This window comes from Bubalus bubalis, chromosome 6 (genome assembly GCF_019923935.1).
Source record: "Bubalus bubalis isolate 160015118507 breed Murrah chromosome 6, NDDB_SH_1, whole genome shotgun sequence".
NCBI lineage: Eukaryota > Metazoa > Chordata > Mammalia > Artiodactyla > Bovidae > Bubalus > Bubalus bubalis.
The window spans coordinates 70,541,766-70,561,578 of NC_059162.1; the positions used below are offsets into that span (position 1 = coordinate 70,541,766).

At 38.0% G+C, this 19,813-nt stretch overlaps 1 pseudogene; it reads right to left on the reverse strand.

Annotated features, from left to right (window-relative positions):
* Positions 1-19,535, reverse strand: part of LOC123465920 — a 55,552-nt pseudogene extending 36,017 nt beyond the window's left edge.
* Positions 19,536-19,813: the final 278 nt, after the last annotated feature.

The window sequence follows — 19,813 nt, forward strand, 5'->3', positions numbered from 1 at the left end:
GGTTTTTCCTGTGGTCATGTATGGATGTGAGAGTTGGACTGTGAGTAAGGCTGAGCACCGAAGAATTGATGCTTTTGAACTGTGGTATTGGAGAAGACTCTTGAGAGTCCCTTGGACTGCAAGGAGATCCAACCAGTCCATCCTGAAGGAGATCAGCCCTGGGATTTCTTTGGAAGGAATGATGCTGAAGCTGAAACTCCAGTACTTTGGCCACCTCATGTGAAGGGTTGACTCATTTGAAAAGACTCTGATGCTGGGAGGGATTGGGGGCAGGAGGAGAAGGGGACGACAGAGGATGAGATGGCTGGATGGCATCACTGACTCAATGGACGTGAGTCTGAGTGAACTCCTGGAGTTGGTGATGGACAGGGAGGCCTGGCGTGCTGCAAATCATGGGGTTGCAAAGAGTCAGACGTGACTGAGTGACTGAACTGAACTGAACTGATACTTTTTATAGGTATTGTATTTGTTATTTGATTGTTTTGTTTAGCAAATAAAAACATTTTTTATTAAAGAAAGGTTGAAAATATACATAGAAAACAAATATTTCTCAAACCATTATAAATGAAAATAAAATTTAGAGGAAAATCTAAGAAAATTAAGACCTAGAAGGAGTTTAAATAAAAAATTTCATACTTTTGTTTTCTGAATTTCAGTTGAATTTTCAAGCTCCTAAAATATGAGTGGATGGATGGAGGAATGGATAGATAGATGAATTAATAGACAGATAAATCAAAATGATTTTAGGAAGCTTGAAGCTGTTAAATTCTTCATTGAGACCATATGTAATTTTAAGTAGCTGCCATTGCAAGAAATTGGTGTCTATTACATTAATAAAACACTGAAATTGAGAGTTGAGATCTGAGGCTGGATAAATCTTCACAGAAGCTTGAACTTACTAGGTCAATTATCCAAAAAGAAATTAAAATAAAAGAATCATTAACATATCAGAATGAATTATAATCTAAATGAAATAGAAATTAATAATTTAGGAATGAGAAAAAGAGAAAAATGAATTCTAATATGACCACAAGCAACAATTAAAGTCTTAAATAGCTATATTGTAGTGGAGTGTATATAGTCTCTGAAGATTTTTTGAGGTTTCTGACATTTCATTTCTGTTTGTTGATTTATACTTTGAAGCTTGTATCATTGGAACTTATAAAATTAGATCCTTTAGAGGTTATTCTAAGAATTACTTAAAGGGACTTATTTAAAAAACACTTAAGGTCAACTGTTCTGGCTTCTCTAATTGCTGAACTGGAACTTGGCAATATCTTTTGGTCTCTACATGTTTAAAGTGAAGAAAGATATAAAAGAAAGGGTGAAAGCAGGGAGTGAGGAAATATATCTCTCTTTGTTTGTATTACAGACACTAGTTAAATTCAAGATGGAGAGGTGCATTTTGTGGATTAGGCCTAACTCTATATTTTTATAAAAAATTCTTTTTGGTATGGTAAGAACTCTTAACATGAGATCTTTCCTCTTAACAAGTTTTAAGTGTACAAGACAGTATTGCTGACTACTGATCCAATATCGAAAAGTCTCCCCCCCAGAACATTTTTCAATATGTCTGCTGGCCATTTTGTATATCTTCTTTGAATAAATGTCTTTTCATGTCTTCAGTACATTTTTAAAATTGGAATATCATTTTTTATTGTTGTGTTGTAGGAGTTCTTGTTTTATTATGATTTGCAAATATTTTCTCCCATTCCGTAGGTTGTCTCTTTATTCTATTGATCATTTGCTTCGTTGTGCAGAATCTTTTTAGTCTGTTGTAATCTCATTTTCCTTTTTTTGCTTTTGTTGCCTGTGCTTTTAATGTCATGTCCATTAAATCTTTGTCAAGACTGATGTCATGACATTTTCTCCTGTGTTTTCTTCTAGGAGTTTTAGTAGTGTTTCAGAATTAAGTCCTTAATCCATCTTTAGTGATTTTTTAAATATTATATGAGATAACTTTTCAATTTCATTCTTCTGCATGTAGAGATCCAGTTTTCCTGCACAATTTATTTAACAGACTGTGCTTTCTCTGTTGTATATTCTTGGCATTCTGGTCAAAGATCAGTTGACTGTATATGCATGGATTTATTTCTGGGCTCTATTCTATTCTCCTTTGGTCAATATATCTGTTTTATGCTAATACATTAGTGTTTTAATTAATTACTGTAGCTTTGTAATATATTTTAAAATCAGGAAATGTGATCCTTCTAGCTGTGTTCTTAAGATTGATTTGGCAATTTGTGGTCTTTTGTGTTTTCATTTCAAGTGTAGAGAAATTTTTCTGTTTCTGTAAACAATGCCATTAGAATTTCGATAGGGATTGCACTGAATATGTAGATCCTGTATAGTATGGACATTTTACCAATATTCTGCTGGTCCTTGAACATGAGGTATCTTTGTGTCTTCATTTTATTTTATCAGTGTCTCAGTGTTTTCAGTGTAGAGCTCTCTCTTACCTGCTCGGTTAATTTTATTTCTTAGTATTTCATTGTTCAGTAAATGTGACTGTTTTATTAATTTCTTTTCAATATAAGTTGTCGTTAGAGTATGGAAAAGAAACTGATATTTGTATGTTGATTTTATAACTTGCAACTTTACTGGATATATCAGTTTTAATCATTTGTGTGTGTTGGGGGAAGTCTACAGTTTTTTCCTAGATATAAGATCATGTCTTGTTGCAAACAGGGAAAATTTTACTTCTTCCTTTCTGATTTTAGTGCCTTTTATTTCTTTTTCTTCTCTAACTACTCAAAGAACTTCCAGTACTATTTTGAACAGGATAACATCCTTGCTATTTCCCTGATACTATAGGAAAAGTTGTGGGAATTCATTACCCCTAACCCTGCCTATAGGAAAAAGGCTAAAGGGAGTTCTTCAACTTGAAAGAAAAGAATACTAAAGAGCAAATGATAAACTATGTATTTTTAAAACAAAGAGTAAGACATTTTAAGACACTAAGCCAGAGACCTATTTTATGCCCTCTATTATCTACCAAAACAGTTTAAGCCATTTCATCATTTTGTCTATATATGCACTCCGTTTACCCTCTGCTTAAGAAACAGCAAAAAGAAGGAAAAAAAAAAAAAAAGAAACAGAAAAGTTTCTGAGTATAATTGTACCGTAAGTGTTTTTTGCTAATTTTATTTTTTTTTTAAATTGGAGTGTTGTGTTAGATATAAAAGACTTCCTTGAAATGGAGTTTCTCTTTCTAAGTGTGGAGGTCTTCAGACCATTTTACAACATATTTTCAAACAGAAATCATTGGCAAGGATGACATCCAAACATGACTCCATTATTTTACTCAAAGATTGTTTAATGGACAAATTACAGTTTTTAGTAGCAACATTAAAAAAAAAAATAAAATCAGCCTAACATGAATTTTGCTTGGGTTTCAGATTTCACGTTATTTGCTTACTTTTTGTATTCAGGAAGTAGAAATAATCATTAATTTCCTGGTGAATGTTAAAGAGCTTCTCAGTCTCAGTCTCAATTCATGTCCGACTCTTTGTGACCCCATGGACTGCAGCACGCCACGCCTTCCTGTCTATCACCAATCCCAGAGTTTACTCAAACTCATGCCCATTGAGTCGGTGATGCCATCCAACCATCTCATCCTCTGTCATCAACTTCTCCTCTCGCCTTCAATCTTTCCCAGCATCAGGGTCTTTTCCAATGAGTCAGCTCTTTGTATCAGGTGGCCAAAGTATTGGAGTTTCAGCTTCAGCATCAGTCCTTCCAATGAATATTCAGGACTGATTTCCTTTAGGATGGACTGGTTGGATCTGCTTGCATTTATAAATTCAGCCAAAGGTTTCCAAGAACATCTGTGTATGTACCCAATTATGATTCTGATAGCCTGCTCTTGTCTTTCAGATTAAATGTGCAACTGGAAGCTATGTTAATACCTTATTTACTTCCATCTATGACAGCTCTTTAAATCAGTGACCAAGTAATTGTCATTTCTAAGCCTGCAATTCAAGTAGTCAATTCTATGTGTTTTTTTTTTTTTTCCTGGAAATTAAAAAAAAAAATGCTATGCAAAGGAAGAGTGTTAAATAGGATTATATGAATATTTTCTTAAGAGATTCAGTAGTTTAGGTAAAGGATTAATATCATAGTAGTGTCAAGCAATGTTTGGGAAATATGCATCAGTCCATCTGTCAGCATTTTCCTATGGTAAGCTTGGGTCAGAGATGCAGTACCAAAACTACCTCATGTCACATTTTTCCTTTTCTATTTGAACAGTGTTTTGTTTGCAATATTTTATGTCAATGCCCTTCATATTCAAAGGTGATGCTCCTTATTGTATTGCTTACCTTGTATATATAGATAGGTGACCTTCGGGACTTTTCATTTGGATTGCATTTATTGTCAATTCCCAGTTCACAAAAAGGAATGTCATTTTGGGGCCTATTGTTATTGAAAAGTTTTTGCCGGATATCAAGTCGCTCCAAGTCATACAGAAGCTGCTTACATATCAGATCAAAAATCTACCTCAAAGATTTGAACTTGTATAATAAAGGAGACTTTGTGATTATTATTTTTGTTTTATAATATAGAAGAAGCAGAAAACAATGTCACCAATACAAAACTGTTATACATGTAGACCTTATACTTGCTTGTATAGAAAGTTCACTTTGTAACCTCCTAGATTATTATAGTCACTGTTTTGGTCCCTAATGCTGTCAACTGGATCTGATAAAGACCCTTGATACCATTGTCAGGAAACACGTAGTTGAAGCAAAAAGACTGTTAATCAGGAAAAGATGCCAGTAGAAGGGAAAGTGGAGTGAAAATATAAGTTAACAGGATGAGGCAAGTACATATCAAATAATTCAAATTGTTCATCCATCTGCTAGTCTTAAATCTTATAGTGGAACTCTTTGACTTCTTTATGAAACACAGACTGCCTTTGAGAAAAATCAATATATTTAAAGTTCATTTCACACATATATTTTTTAATCCCAGTTTTGTATATTAATACTTATATTCAATAAATAGCTGAGTTTTTAAAATCATATACCAAAAATGGAAAATATGATTTTAACTATAGAAGATATAAAGAGATATAAGACATAGTCCTTATAGAAAGAGTTAAGATGGATAGTTATTGCACAAGCAGAATTCTCTATGAACTATATGAGTGGATTTTGTCCCAGTTTTATAAGACAGTGCTTCCAGTTATGGCACAAATTAATACTAATAATATTTATAAGTTTGTTGTGTTAAAATCAGAGAATTTGTAATTAGTAGAAAATGTATTGTTTATATTATACAATTACAGTAATAAAAATAGAATATAAATGATTAGATATCAAATTTTAAATTTATATAAAACTTATAAGTAGTCTTCAGAACCATCTCATTGATGGACTTGAGCCTGAATCCCATGAATATAAAATATTTACATCAGATGTAGTGATTTTTAAAATGTCTACAAACCCATTGATACTCTTCTCTTCAAAAAGTAGACCCTAATTCTCCTCCCTTTGTGGAGTAGACTTCGTAACTTAAATATAATGAACAGCATATGACAAAAGAGATGATATGTGACTCACAAGACTTCATCACAGAAGATGTTGTGTCCTGTTCTGGGCTCTCTCTGTTAGATCACTTGATCTGGGGAAAGTCAACTGCCATGTCAGAAGGATACATATATATGCTACAACTGTTGCTTAGTCATTCAGTCTTATCCAACTGTTTGTGACCCCATGGACTATAGCCTGACAGGCTCCTCTATCCATGGAGTTTTCCAGGCAAGAATACTGGAGCTGAATGACATTTCCTCCTCCAGGGGATCTTCCCAACCCAGGGATTGAACCAACATCTCTTCTGTCTCCTATATTACAAGCAGATTATTTACCTCTGAGCCACTGGGAAAGCCCACACATATGTATACCAAGTAATTATTTTGAAAGGCTCACAGACAAGGAACTGAGGCTTTTATCCAACAGCCAGTAAGAAACTTAGACCTTTGTCAATAATCATGTTAATGAGCAAGCTTGAAATGGAATCCTCCAACTCCAGAACAGCCTTTAATTGTCTGCAACCCTAGCTGACATCTTGATTATAATATCGTTGGGAAACTCTGAGCCACAACCACCCTGCTAGGCTACTCCTACATTTTTAATCCAAAGAAACTGTGAAAAAATAAATATTTATTGTTTTAAAGCCTTTGTGTTTAGAGTAATTTGCTAAGTAACAGTAAGCATCTAATATACCAATTTTTAATGATAATCATTTTTAAGTCTTCATAGTCTCCAATAGGAAGTAATTTAGGCTGAATAACTGATAAAAAATATAGTGTTTATAATAATTTAGACATTTCCAATAGTTGAAATATTCTGTGCAGGAATTTATTTTCCTATTTCTTTAATTGACAGATATAACCTTGATTGTGTATGTGTGTATGAAAATGTGAATGGACTTCAAATCTAGTTGAATTTGTATATCATCTTACATTTCAAAATTATGATGAAATTCTAATTTACAGAAGAAAAGCCATTTTGCTTCTAGGAAGTATATCATTAAAAATGTGTATCAACCAAGAATGGATTGAAGTATCTGATATATCTGTACAAGTCACCCCTCTATATCTGAGGGCTCCACATCCACAAATTTAACCAACAGGATCAAATATATATAGGGAAAAAAATCCAGAAAATTACAAAATAAAAAGTTTGAATTTGCTAGTCACAAGCAACTATTTTCATAGCGTTCACACTGTGTTAAGTATTTTAAGTAATCTATATATGATATATACAAATACTATACCATCTTATATAAGAGACATGAGCATCTGTGAATTTTGGTAACCACAGGGCCGGGCAGGGTAGGGTGAGGGGTTGTCCTGGAACCAACCCCTTGTGGATACCAAGGGATGATTAGTCTGGATTTGGGAGGCCCTACCCCAAGTCAGCCACACCTTGGGCTATGTGCCATGTTAAGAACCTATTTCATGAGTCTTTTGTCAATAGTACAGCACCACACGCAGTAACTCACAGCTCAAGCACATTTTCAAGTGACAGAAAGCCTCCTGAGCCCCTTTCTATTGCCATGACTGTAGAATAGTGTCAGACAACATATGAACTCGAAAGGCTTTATATAAAATTTATGACAAAAGGGAGCCTAATGGCTGTAGAAACTCCAGTCTGTACCAGGGTGATCAGCAGACCATTTCTAGTGAGACCTCTCATTCTGGTTTGTACATGCCAGCCATCTTGCTGTGTGCTCAGTGTGGCCCTTTTTGAGCATGTGTGCAAGGAGAAGTGGTGAAAGCAAGCTCTCTGGTGTCTCTTCTTTTAAGGACAGTAGTCCTCTTAAAGTGGGATTCCCAGCCATTTTATTTGTTTTTGCTCTGCTTTTTATAGGTCCTTAGTTTTTGTTTCTGTTTATTTCTTCCTATTTTCTTTTTGATTATTCAAATAATTTTTTTAATATTCCACTGTAATTTATCTGTTGGATTTTTAATTTATCTGTTGGATTTATTATAATCTCTAGAGATTAATATAAATACTAAATTTAGCACAATCTATGTACAAAAAAGATCTTAATGACCAAGATAATGGTATGATCATGATGGTATGATGACTCACCTAGAGCCAGACATCCTGGAATGTGAAGTCAAGTGGACCTTAGAAAGCATCACTATGAACAAGGCTAGTGGAGGTGATGGAATTCCACTTGAGCTATTTCAAATCCTGAAAGATGATGCTGTGAAAGTGCTGCAATCAATATGCCAGCAAATTTGGAAAACTCAGCAGTGGCCACAGGACTGGAAAAGGTCACTTTTCATTCCAATCCCAAAGAAAGGCAATGCCAAGGAACGATCAAACTACCACACAATTGCACTCATCTCACATGCTAGCAAGGTAATGCTCAAAATCCTCCAAGCCAGGCTTCAGCAGTACATGAACCGTGAACTTCCAGATGTTCAAGCTGGTTTTAGAAAAGGCAGAGGAACCAGAGATCAAATTGCCAACATCCGCTGGATCATCAAAAAAGCAAGAAGAGTTCCAGAAAAACATCTATTTCTGCTTTATTGACTATGCCAAAGCCTTTGACTGTGTGGATCACAATAAACTGTGGAAAATTCTGAAAGAGATGGGAATACCAGACCACCTGACCTGCCTCTTGAGAAACCTATATGCAGGTCAGGAAGCAACAGTTAGAACTGGACATGGAACAATAGACTGGTTCCAAATAGGAAAAGGAGTACGTCAAGGCTGTATATTGTCACCCTACTTCTTTAACTTCTATGCAGAGTACATCATGAGAAATGCTGGGCTAGAGGAAGCACAAGCTGGAATCAAGATTTCTGGGAGAAATATCAATCACCTCAGATATGCAGATGACACCACCCTTATGGCAGAAAGTGAAGAAGAACTAAAAAGCCTCTTGATGAAAGTGAAAGAGGAGAGTGAAAAAGTTGGCTTAAAGCTCAACATTCAGAAAACGAAGATCATGGCATCTGATCCCATCACTTCATGGGAAATAGATGGGGAACCAGTGGAAACAGTGTCAAACTTTATTTTTTTGGGCTCCAAAATCACTGCAGATGGTGACTGCAGCCATGAAATTAAAAGATGCTTACTCCTTGGAAGGAAAGTTATGACCAACCTAGATAGCATATTCAAAAGCAGAGACATTACTTTGCCAACAAAGATTCGTCTAGTCAAGGCTATGGTTTTTCCTGTGGTCATATACAGTTGTGAGAGTTGTACTGTGAAAAAAGCTGAGTGCTGAAGAATTGATGCTTTTGAACTGTGGTGTTGGAGAAGACTCTTGAGAGTCCCGTGGACTGCAAGGAGATCCAACCAGTCTATTCTGAAGGAGATCAGCCCTGGGTGTTCTTTGGCAGGAATGATGCTAAAGCTGAAACTCCAGTACTTTGGCCACCTCATGTGAAGAGTTGACTCATTGGAAAAGACTCTGATGCTGGGAGGGATTGGGGGCAGGAGGAGAAGGGGACAAGAGAGGATGAGATAGCTGGATGGCATCACTGACTCGATGGACATGAGTTTAAGTGAACTCCGGGAGATGGTGATGGTCAGGGAGGCCTGGCATGCTGTGATTCATGGGGTTGGAAAGAGTCAGACAGGACTGAGTGACTGAACTGAACTGATATAATGTTGTACCACTTCACAGAGACTACAGAAAGAAGGTATCTAAATAGCATGTATGGTTGCATGAGTTCTGTAGTTTATTTGAACTGCTAGCTTTCATGAATCTTTCATAATATAATTTTTATGTGTTTTGGGCTTCCTTAGTGGCTCTGATGGTAAAGAATCTACCTGCAATGCAGGAGACCCAGGTTCAATCCCTGGGTTTGGAAGATCCCCTGGAGAAGGGAATGGCAATCTGCTCCAGTATTCTTGCCTGGAAAACACCATGGACAGAGGAGCCTGGTTGGCTACAGTCCATAGGGTCGTAAAGAGCAGGACACAACTGAGCAACTAACACTTGGGTTATATTGTTGGCATTGCAAATATTGTGTTTAATTCTCTGGATTGTGTTTTAAGAGTGTTAATATTTTTGTTTTAACATACCTTTAAATATACTTGCTTCTGATCTTTTTCCAAAGTCTTCAGGCCTCTTTTTTTTTTTTTTTGCCAGATGTTAAGTTCTTACTCCAATGTATTGACTACTTCTTTCAGCCTCAGTTTCTTTATCTGATAATGGGAATAAAAGTAGTATAGTACTTACCTCATAAGTACTCCAGCTGCACGGCACTGGGTTGGCTGTGAGGAGATACCCCATGTCCAAGGTCAGGAGCAGCGGCTGTGAGGAAGTACCCCACATCCAAGGTCAGGAGCAGCGGCTGTGAGGAGGTACCCCACATCCAGGGTCAAGAGTGGGGCCTGCACTTCGCTGGAGCAGCCATGAATAGATACCCCATGTCCAAGGTTGGAGCAGTGCTGTGCTTCGCTTGATGACTGTGTGGAGACACCCCACGTCCAAGGTCAGAGAAACCCCAGTAAGACGGTAGGCACTGGAGCAGCTATGAGGAGATGCACCACATCCAAGGGCAAAGGAGAAGCCCCAGCAAGACAGTAGAAGGGGCGAATTTGCATTTAGATTCAAACCCAATTCCTACTGGAGACACTCAGAGGGCTCAAACAAATCTTGTGTGTACCAGGACCCAGGGACCTCACAGAGACTGAGACAGAACTGTGTTTGAGCATCTCCTGTGGAAGTATGGGGCGGCAGTGGTTTTCCACAAGGATAGGAGCTCTGGGTGTGGGTATGGCATAAGTAAGTCCTCTTTAAGGAGGTTGCCATTAACCCCACCATAGAGCTGCCAGAACTTACACAGCACTGGGAAATAGACTCTTGGAGGGCACAACAGAACCTTGTGCACCAGGACCCAGAAGAAAGGAGCATTGACCCTACAAGAGACTGACCCAGTCTTGCCTGTTGGTGTCCGGGAGTTTCCGGCATGGGTTGGTGGTGGCCTACTGCAGGGTTCAGGGCATGGACTGTAGCAGTACATGCATGGGATCTTTTGAGGGAGGTCACCATTATCTTCATTACCTCCACCATAGTTTGGCCCCAGGTAAACAATAGGGAGGGAACACAGCTCCACCCATCAACAGAAAATTGGATTAAAGATTTACTGAGCATGGCCCCGCCCATCAGAACAAGACCCAGTATCCCATTCAGTCAGTCTATCCCATCAGGAAACTTTCATAGGCCTCTTATCCTACTCCATAGGAGGACAGAGAGACTGAAACCACAATCACAGAAAACTAACCAATCTAATCACATGGACCACAGCCTTGTCTAACTCAATGAAACTATGAGCCATGCCATCTAGGGCCACCCAAGACAGACAGGTCATGGTGGAGAGTTCAGACAAAATGTGGTTCACTGGAGAAGGGAATGGCAAATCACTTCAGTATTCCTGGCTTGAGAATCCATGAACAGTAAGAAAAGGCAAAAAGAAAGGACACCAAAAGATGAACTCCCCAAGTCAGTAGGTGCCCAATATGCTGCTAGAGATCAGTGTAGAAATAACTCCAGAAAGAATGAAGAGAGAGAGCCAAAGTGAAAACAAAACCCAGTTGTGGATATGACAGGTGATGGAAGCAAGGTCCAATGCTATAAAAAGCAATATTGCATAGGAACCTGGAATGTTACATCGATGAATCAAGGCAAATTGGAAGTGATCAAACAAGATATGGCAAGAGTGAACGTTGACATTTTAGGAATCAGCAAACTAAAATGGACTGGAATGGGTGAATTTAAATCAGCTGACCATTATATCTACTACTGTGGGCAAGAATCCCATAGAAGAAATGGAGTAGCCATCACAGTCAACAAAAGAGTCCAAAATGCAGTACTTGGATACAATCTCAAAAACGACAGAATGATCTTTGTTCATTTCCAAGGCAAACCATTTGATATCACAGTAATCCAGTAATGCTGAAGAAGCTGAAGTTGAATGGTTCTATGGAGACCTATAAGACCTTCTAGAATTAATTAACAGCCAAAAAAGATGTCCTTTTCATTATAGGGACTTAAATGCTAAAGTAGGAAGTCAAAAAACACTTGGAGTAACAGGCAAATTTGGCCTTGGAATATGGAATGAAGCAGGGCAAAGGCTAATAAGAGTTCTGCCAAGAGAATGCACTGGTTATAGCAAACACCCTCTTCCAACAACACAAGAGATGACTGTACACATGGACATCACCAGATGGTCAACATGAAAATCAGATTGATTATATTCTTTGCTGCCAAATTTGGGGAAGCTCTATACAGTCAGCAAACACAAGACTGGGAACTGACTGTGGCTCAGATCATGAACTGCTTATTGCCAAATTCAGACTTAAACTGAAGAAAGTAGGGAGACCACTAGACCATTCAGGTATGACCTAAATCAAATCTCTAATGATTATACAGTGGAAGTGAGAAATAGATTTAAGGGCCTAGATCTGACAGAGTGCCTGATGAACTGTGGACGGAGGTTCATCACACTAGGAGACAGGGATCAAGATACTCCCTAAGAAAAAGAAGTGAAAAAAAGCAAAATGGCTGTCTGAGGAGGCTTTACAAATAGCTGTGAAAGGAAGAGAAGCAAAAACCAAAGGAGAAAAGGAAAGATATACCCATTTGAATGCAGAGTTCCAAAGAATATCAAGGAGAGATAAGAAAGCCTTCCTCAGTGATCAGTGCAAAGAAATAGAGGAAAACAATAGAATGGGAAAGACTAGAGATCTCTTCAAGAAAATTAGAGATATCAAGGGAACATTTCATGCAAAGATGGGCTCAACAGAGGACAGAAATGGTATGGCCCTAACAGAAGCAGAAGATATTAAGAAGAGGTGGCAAGAATACACAGAAGAACTGTAGAAAAAAAGATCTTAACAACCCAAATTATCACGATGGTGTGATCACTCACCTAGAGCCAGACATTCTGGAATGTGAAGTCAAGTGGGCCTTAAGAAGCATCACTACAAAGCTAGTGGAGGTGATGGAATTCCAGCTGAGCTATCTCAAATCCTGAAAGATGTTGCTGTGAAAGTGCTTCACTCAATATGTCAGCACATTTGGAAAACTCAGCAGTGGCCACAGGACCTGAAAAGGTCAGTTTTCATTCCAACCCCAAAGAAAGGCAATGCCAAAAAATGCTCAAATTACCACACAATTGCACTCATCTCACATGCTAGTAAAGTAATGCTCAAAATTCTCCAACCGAGGCTTCAATACTATGTGAATTGTGAACTTCCAGATGTTCAAGCTGGTTTTAGAAAAGGCAGAGGAACCAGAGATCAAATTGCCAACATCTGCTGGATCATGGAAAAAGCAAGAGAGTTCCAGAAAAACATCTATTTCTGCTTTATTGACTATGCCAAAGCCTTTGACTGTGTGGATCACAATAAACTGTGGAAAATTCTGAAAGAGATGGGAATACCAGACCACCTGACCTGCCACTTGAGAAATCTGTATGCAGGTCAGGAAGCAACAGTTAGAACTGGACATGGAACAACAGACTGGTTCCAAATAGGAAAAGGAGTACATCAAGGCTGTATATTGTCACCCTGCTTATTTAACTTATATGCAGAGAACATCATGAGAAATGCTGGGCTGGAGGAAATACAAGCTGGAATCAAGGCTGCTCAGATAAATGTCAATCACCTCAGATATGCAGATGACACCACCCTTATGGCAGAAAGTGAAGAAGAACTAAAGAGCCTCTTGATGAAAGTGAAAGAGGAGAGTGAAAAGGTTGGCTTAAAGCTCAACATTCAGAAAACGAAGATCATGGCATCCGGTCCCATCACTTCATAGCAAATAGATGGGGAAATAGTGGAAAGAGTGACAGACTTTTTTTTGGGGGGGGGGGTGGGGGGGCTCCAGAATCACTACAGATTGCAATTGCAGCCATGAAATAAAGAGATGCTTACTCCTTGGAAGAAAAGGTATGACCAACCTAGACAGCATATTGAAAAAGCAGAGACATTACTTTGCCAACAAAGGTCCACCTAGTTAAGGCTATGGTTTTTCCAGGATGTGAGAGTTGGACTATGAAGAAGACTGAGCACCGAAGAATTGATGCTTTTGAACTGTGGTGTTGGAGAAGAGTCTTGAGAGTCCCTTGGACTGCAAGGAGATCGAATCTGTCTCTCATAAAGGAAATCAGTCCTGAATAGTCAGTGGAAGGACTGATGTTGAAGCTGAAACTCCAATATTTTGGCCACCTGATGCCAAGAGCTGACTTATTTGAAAAGAGCCTGATGCTGGGAAAGATGGAAGGTGAGAGGAGAAGGGGACAACAGAGGATGAGATGGTTGGATGGCATCACCGACTCAATGGACATGAGTGTGAGTAGTCTCCATGAGTTGGTGATAGACAGGGAGGCGTGGCGTGCTGCAATCCATGGGGTCGCAAAGAGTCGGACATGACTGAGTGACTGAACTGAACTTACCTCATATTGGTAAATGAGATAATTTGTTTAAAGGACTCAAAGCAGTTTGACATATAGTAATCATTCAGTAAATATTAACATATTCTTATGATTACTGGTCAGTAATATCTATCTTATGAAGTAATCAATGTAAGTGGTAAAAATATTGCATAAGAAAGTAAGCCCAGCATGTACACATAGTAAGGGCTCAATAGATGATCACATTTATGTTACTCAAGATACAATCTTTTTATAGGTGTTGACTCACATGGGGTCTTTTGAAGTATTGGAAATAGCAGGAGAAGAAGATAAGAAGTGTCTAAGTCCTGTTCAGAAGTTGTAACTTTTATATTTTAAGTGTAGGTTTTTTAAAGGGAATAATGAGAGATATGGGGAATACTGAAAGGAAAATGCAGTAAGAAGTAAGTGCAAATTTATTGTCAATAGCCTTCAAACCAAACTGGAGAGTGTCCTTGAGCTGGCCTGTCCCTAGAAAAAATAGTAGATACATATTTATTGAAAGAATGGACCAGACATTCTTTAAAGTGCTTAGTATAAATTGGTAAACAAAATAGGCATGGTTGTAACTTTCTTGAAGCCTCAGGGGTTTCTTAACCTAAGTTTTAACAAAAATATTTATTATATTTCTACTAAGTCCTAGGCATTGTACTAAGATCTGTATTTAACTTAAACAATGAAGATCACACAGTGTTACTATCCTACTTCTTGTCTATCATTGGGCAGTATCCATGTAGCTAGGGTGGCCATATAATTTTCTTCCAAACTAGGTCACTTCTGAAGCTAACCTTCACTAGGATGGTAGGCATAAAGTGGGACTATCCATGGCAAACCAGGGTGCATACGTATACAGGTTTCCTTTACATATAGTGATTTCTTTAGAGATTTACATACAAAGAGTCTGGGAAACATTTTTCCTCCTTAATGTTTGGTTTACCTAGTATATACTTGATAATTATTGATTTTCCAAGATTCTATCTTTAGCTGTCTTGTCTTCCCTTGATTATGTTCATTCAGTTCGGTTCAGTCGCTCAGTCGTGTCCGACTCTTTGCGACCCCATGAATCGCAGCACGCCAGGCCTCCCTGTCCATCACCAGTACCCGGAGTTCACTCAGACTCAAGTCCATCGAGTCAGTGATGCCATCCAGCCATCTCATCCTCTGTCATTCCCTTCTCTTCCTGCCTCCAATACCTCCCAGCATCAGAGTCTTTTCCAATGAGTCAACTCTTCGCATGAGGTGGCCAAAGTACTGGAGTTTCAGCTTTAGCATCAATCCTTCCAAAGAAATCCCAGGGCTGATCTCCTTCAGAATGGACTGGTTGGATCTCCTTGCAGTCCAAGGGACTCTCAAGAGTCTTCTCCAACACCACAGTTGAAAAGCATCAATTCTTCGGCACTCGGCCTTCTTCACAGTCCAACTCTCACATCCATACATGACCACAGGAAAAACCATAGCCTTGACTAGACAGACCTTTGTTAAAGTAATGTCTCTGCTTTTGAATATGCTATCTAGGTTGGACATAACTGTCCTTCCAAGGAGTAAGCATCTTTTAATTTCATGGCTGCAGTCACCATCTGCAGTAATTTTGGAGCCCAAAAAATAAAGTCTGACGCTGTTTCCACTGTTTCCCCATCTATTTCTCATCAAGTGATGGGACTGGATGCCATGATCTTCGTTTTCTGAATGTTGAGCTTTAAGCCAACTTTTTCACTCTCCACTTTCACTTTCATCAAGAGGCCTTTTAGTTCCTCTTCACTTTCTGCCATAAGGGTGGTGTCATCTGCATATCTGAGGTGATTGACATTTATCTGAGCAACCTTGATTCCAGCTTGTGTTTCTTCCAGTCCAGCGTTTCTCATGATGTATTCTGTATATAAGTTAAATAAGCAGGGTGACAATATACAGCCTTGATGTACTCCCTTTCCTATTTGGAACCAGTCTGTTGTTCCATGTCCAGTTCTAACTGTTGCTTCCTGACCCGCATACAGATTTCTCAAGAGGCAGGTCAGGTGGTCTGGTATTCCCATCTCTTTCAGAATTTCCCACATTTTATTGTGATCCACACGGTCAAAGTCTTTGGCATAGTCAATAAAGCAGAAATAGATGTTTTTCTGGAACTCTCTTGCTTTTTCCATGATCCAGCAGATGTTGGCAATTTGATCTCTGGTTCCTCTGCCTTTTCTAAAACCAGCTTGAACATCAGGAAGCTCATGTTTCACATATTGCTGAAGCCTGGCTTGGAGGATTTTGAGCATTACCTTGCTAGCGTGTGAAATGAGTGCAACTGTGTGGTAGTTTGAACATTCTTTGGCATTGCCTTTCTTTGGGATTGGAATGAAAAGTGACCTTTTCCAGTCCTGTGGCCACTGCTGAGTTTTCCAAATTTGCTGGCATATTGATTGCAGCACTTTCACAGCATCATCTTTCAGGATTTGAATTAGCTCAACTGGAATTCCATCACCTCCACTAGCTTTGTTTGTAGTGATGCTTTCTATGTCCCACTTGACTTCACATTTCAGGATGTCTGGCTCTATGTTAATTAGTTAATTAGTTAGTTCAGTCACTCAGTCATGTCTGACTCTTTGTGACCCCATGAATTGCAGCACGCCAGGCCTCCCTGTCCTTCACCAACTCCTGGAGTTCACTCAAACTCATGTCCATCAAGTCAGTGATGCCATCCAGCCATCTCATCCTCTGTCGTCCCCTTCTTCTACTGCCCCCAATCACTCCCATCATCAGAGTCTTTTCCAATGAATCAACTCTTCTCATGAGGCGGCCAAAGTATTGGAGTTTCAGATTATGTTCATAGTTATACCTAAAAAACTCTGTGCTATTGATTCCCAAATGTTTATCTCCCTATCTTTCAGCATTTAGATTCTGTTCATGTACCTTCTTGCTTACTGGACATTTCTAGCAACTAACTTCTGATAAAAGCTGCTGACCTTATATTTTGTAAAAGCAAATTTCATATTTCTTTTTTTCACATCTGCATCTTTGATTATGAAATTATTTTTTCCTGGGAATGCCTCGTTTCCTATTCACTTACCTATACATTTTGCAAGTTCATTATATTTTCCCACATACCCAAAACATGAGCTTTATAATAATACAAATATAAAATAATGTCTCTCCTTAAGAGTAAACTGTTACTTTCTCCAGAACATTTTTGCTGACAACCACCTTCCTGACCCAGATGTCTTTCTTCAGTGATTATTAGGCTCCTGTGTATACTTTTGTTTTAACACATGCAAGAGTCCTTAGAAGTTGTCTCATTTATGTATTTGCCTTCCCCGCCAGACTTACAATTTTTTCTTATACTGTAGAATTCTTGAGAGTCAGCATTATTTTCATTTTTTCAAGACCCTGGATCATAGTACCCACATATTTATTTAACTAAGTCAAATTGAACTTTCTATTTGTAAAACTATAGTCAAAGGACCTGATCTTGTTTTCTCTTTTATAGTTCTGGCACTCAAAAACTGTGCCTGGAAAAAATTCCACAAATCATTCATGTCTTGCCTATAGCAGTTAGAAATGCATGTTAGAAATAGTTGGAAGATTATATTGGGTGAGAAAACAAGTATAAAATCATGCAAGGTTTTGTAGGCTATGGCAAGGAACTTGAATTTTATCATGAAGGCATACATAAGTCATAGATCTTTAAACCCACAATTTTAAGAGATTACTCTGGCTTGATCACTGTGTGGGATGTATGTTGAAAAATGCAGAGACTACTTAAGAAGACATTGCAAATAGTCAAAGTAAGAGTTAATAAAAACCTGAAGTAGGGTGATAGCAAGTAAATGAAGCAAAAAATCTGTTAATTTGAGCTATATTTTTGAGATAAAATCTATAAGACTGATTGATAAAACTAAATAAGCTATTAGGTATTATTTGTTGAGATAGGGAGGGTTAATTTTTAGAGGCAATTGATTACTGGTAGCAAATGAGATCTTTTGAATGTGTTTTGAATGTGCCAAGTTTGAAAAATACATATAAGACTTTCAACTTGAAATGATAAAATTGAGAGTTCTCAGCATAGAAGCTGATATTTAAGGCCATGAGTGATTCACTTCAGCATAGAAAGTGGAGATGGGAAGGGGACATAGTATTAAATCTTCAACCACTCCAGAAATTTGATGAAAAGTAAGAGTCTGCAAACAAAACTAAGAAGAAGTTATCAGAAAGCTAGAAGAAAAATCATGAGAGCTTTAGACAATATAAGGGGGGACAAGATATCTTCATGATACCAGGAGAGTTTTAGAAAATCTAGAAATCATAAAATATGAAAAAATGTTTTTCAAAAAGGACAAGTGATCAACTCTGTTAAATGCCATTGAAAGTTCAAGAAAAATTAGAACAGAAAAAAAAGGTGTCCTTTATACTTACCACCATAGAAGCTTTTGTTAGGGAGAGCTTCAAGTGAGTGAGAACAGTAGAGTTAAATTCCATATATAAATGAAAATGGTAAATTGACGAGTTACTAAAAGGTGAATACAAGAACATAGTACAGGGAGACAACTTTCTCAATAGTTTTCATTCTAAAATTGAATAGGAAAAATGGAATGGTAACTAGAGGGCCATGAGGGTCATTTGTGGTTTTTGCATTGATGGTGATAGAGGTGGTTATGGTTGTTTAAACATGGCTGTGAATGATCCAGTAGAGAGGGATGATAAAGGAGAAAGCTAAGATAATCATAGAAGCAAAGCTACTGGGGGATCGGTCCAAAGCATGTGTGAAGAATTTCAGGGTAGAAGAAGATGCATGAATATACAGACAAGTTTATATATTTGGTTATGGAAACATGAGAGCACTTTTATCACTTGACTTCTATTAATATTTTTCCTATAATGAGTGAGATGAATTATACAGTCTCGAAATAAAATACATATACAAAGAAGGTTTTCCTGTACTTTCTATGTTAAGTGTCCAGTGGATGTTGAGGGGTGTGAAAAAGTACCTTGCTGTCTTTTCCCTATTCATTACTAAATTATATGGCTATTTGAACATAATACCATCGATGGAATTAAAGAGATAAGATAAACTCCTTTTTTTCCATATAAAATATAATGAAAAATAAAAAACAAAAAACAAAAAAACACTCTAACATTGTTCTTACTCTTTGTCAGGCATTGTTCTAATAATTATACATACCTTGTTGGGCTTCTTTATCTTAACTCATTTAATCCAGTTAGAACCCTATAATTGGGAACGCTATAAATTGGGTATTATTATATCCATTCACAGTTATCATACTGAAGTCCAAAGAAGTAAATAACTTGCCTACACCTAGTAAATCCTTGGTGGCTCAGACAGTAAAGTATCTACCTGCAATGCAAGAGACTTGGGTTCAATCCCTGGGTCAGGAAGATCCCACTCCAGTATGCTTCCTGGAAAATTCCAAGGACAGAGGAGCCTGGCAGGCTACAGTTCATGGAGTCACAAAGATTCAGACATGACTGAGCCACTAACACACACACACACAATTTCATAGGCTAGAAGTGAGAGGATTAATACAACTATTTGGGGGAAGGGGAGGAAATTTCCAGAAATTGGGCCACCACTCACTTTTTGGGCTTTTATGATCAGCCTCAGAACTATCATGGTGCCTACAGGAGTGTCATTTAGCTTACTGATGTATTACAGTGAAGGTATAATAAGGCTCAAGGTCTGCTAGAAGTCGAATCTTCAGCCATCTTGGGCCTAGTAGGTTCTAACCAGTTTTTATGTTTCCTCCTGAGCTATGTCATTCTTTTAAAGATTGTTCCCTGCCCCTTTCTCTCCTGTGATAGACTTGCGATTGGTGTCCGGAAGGAGGCAGACAGCCTGGTAGGACTGAGCTCATAACCTGTGGGATCTGATCCTATCTCTAGGTAGATAGT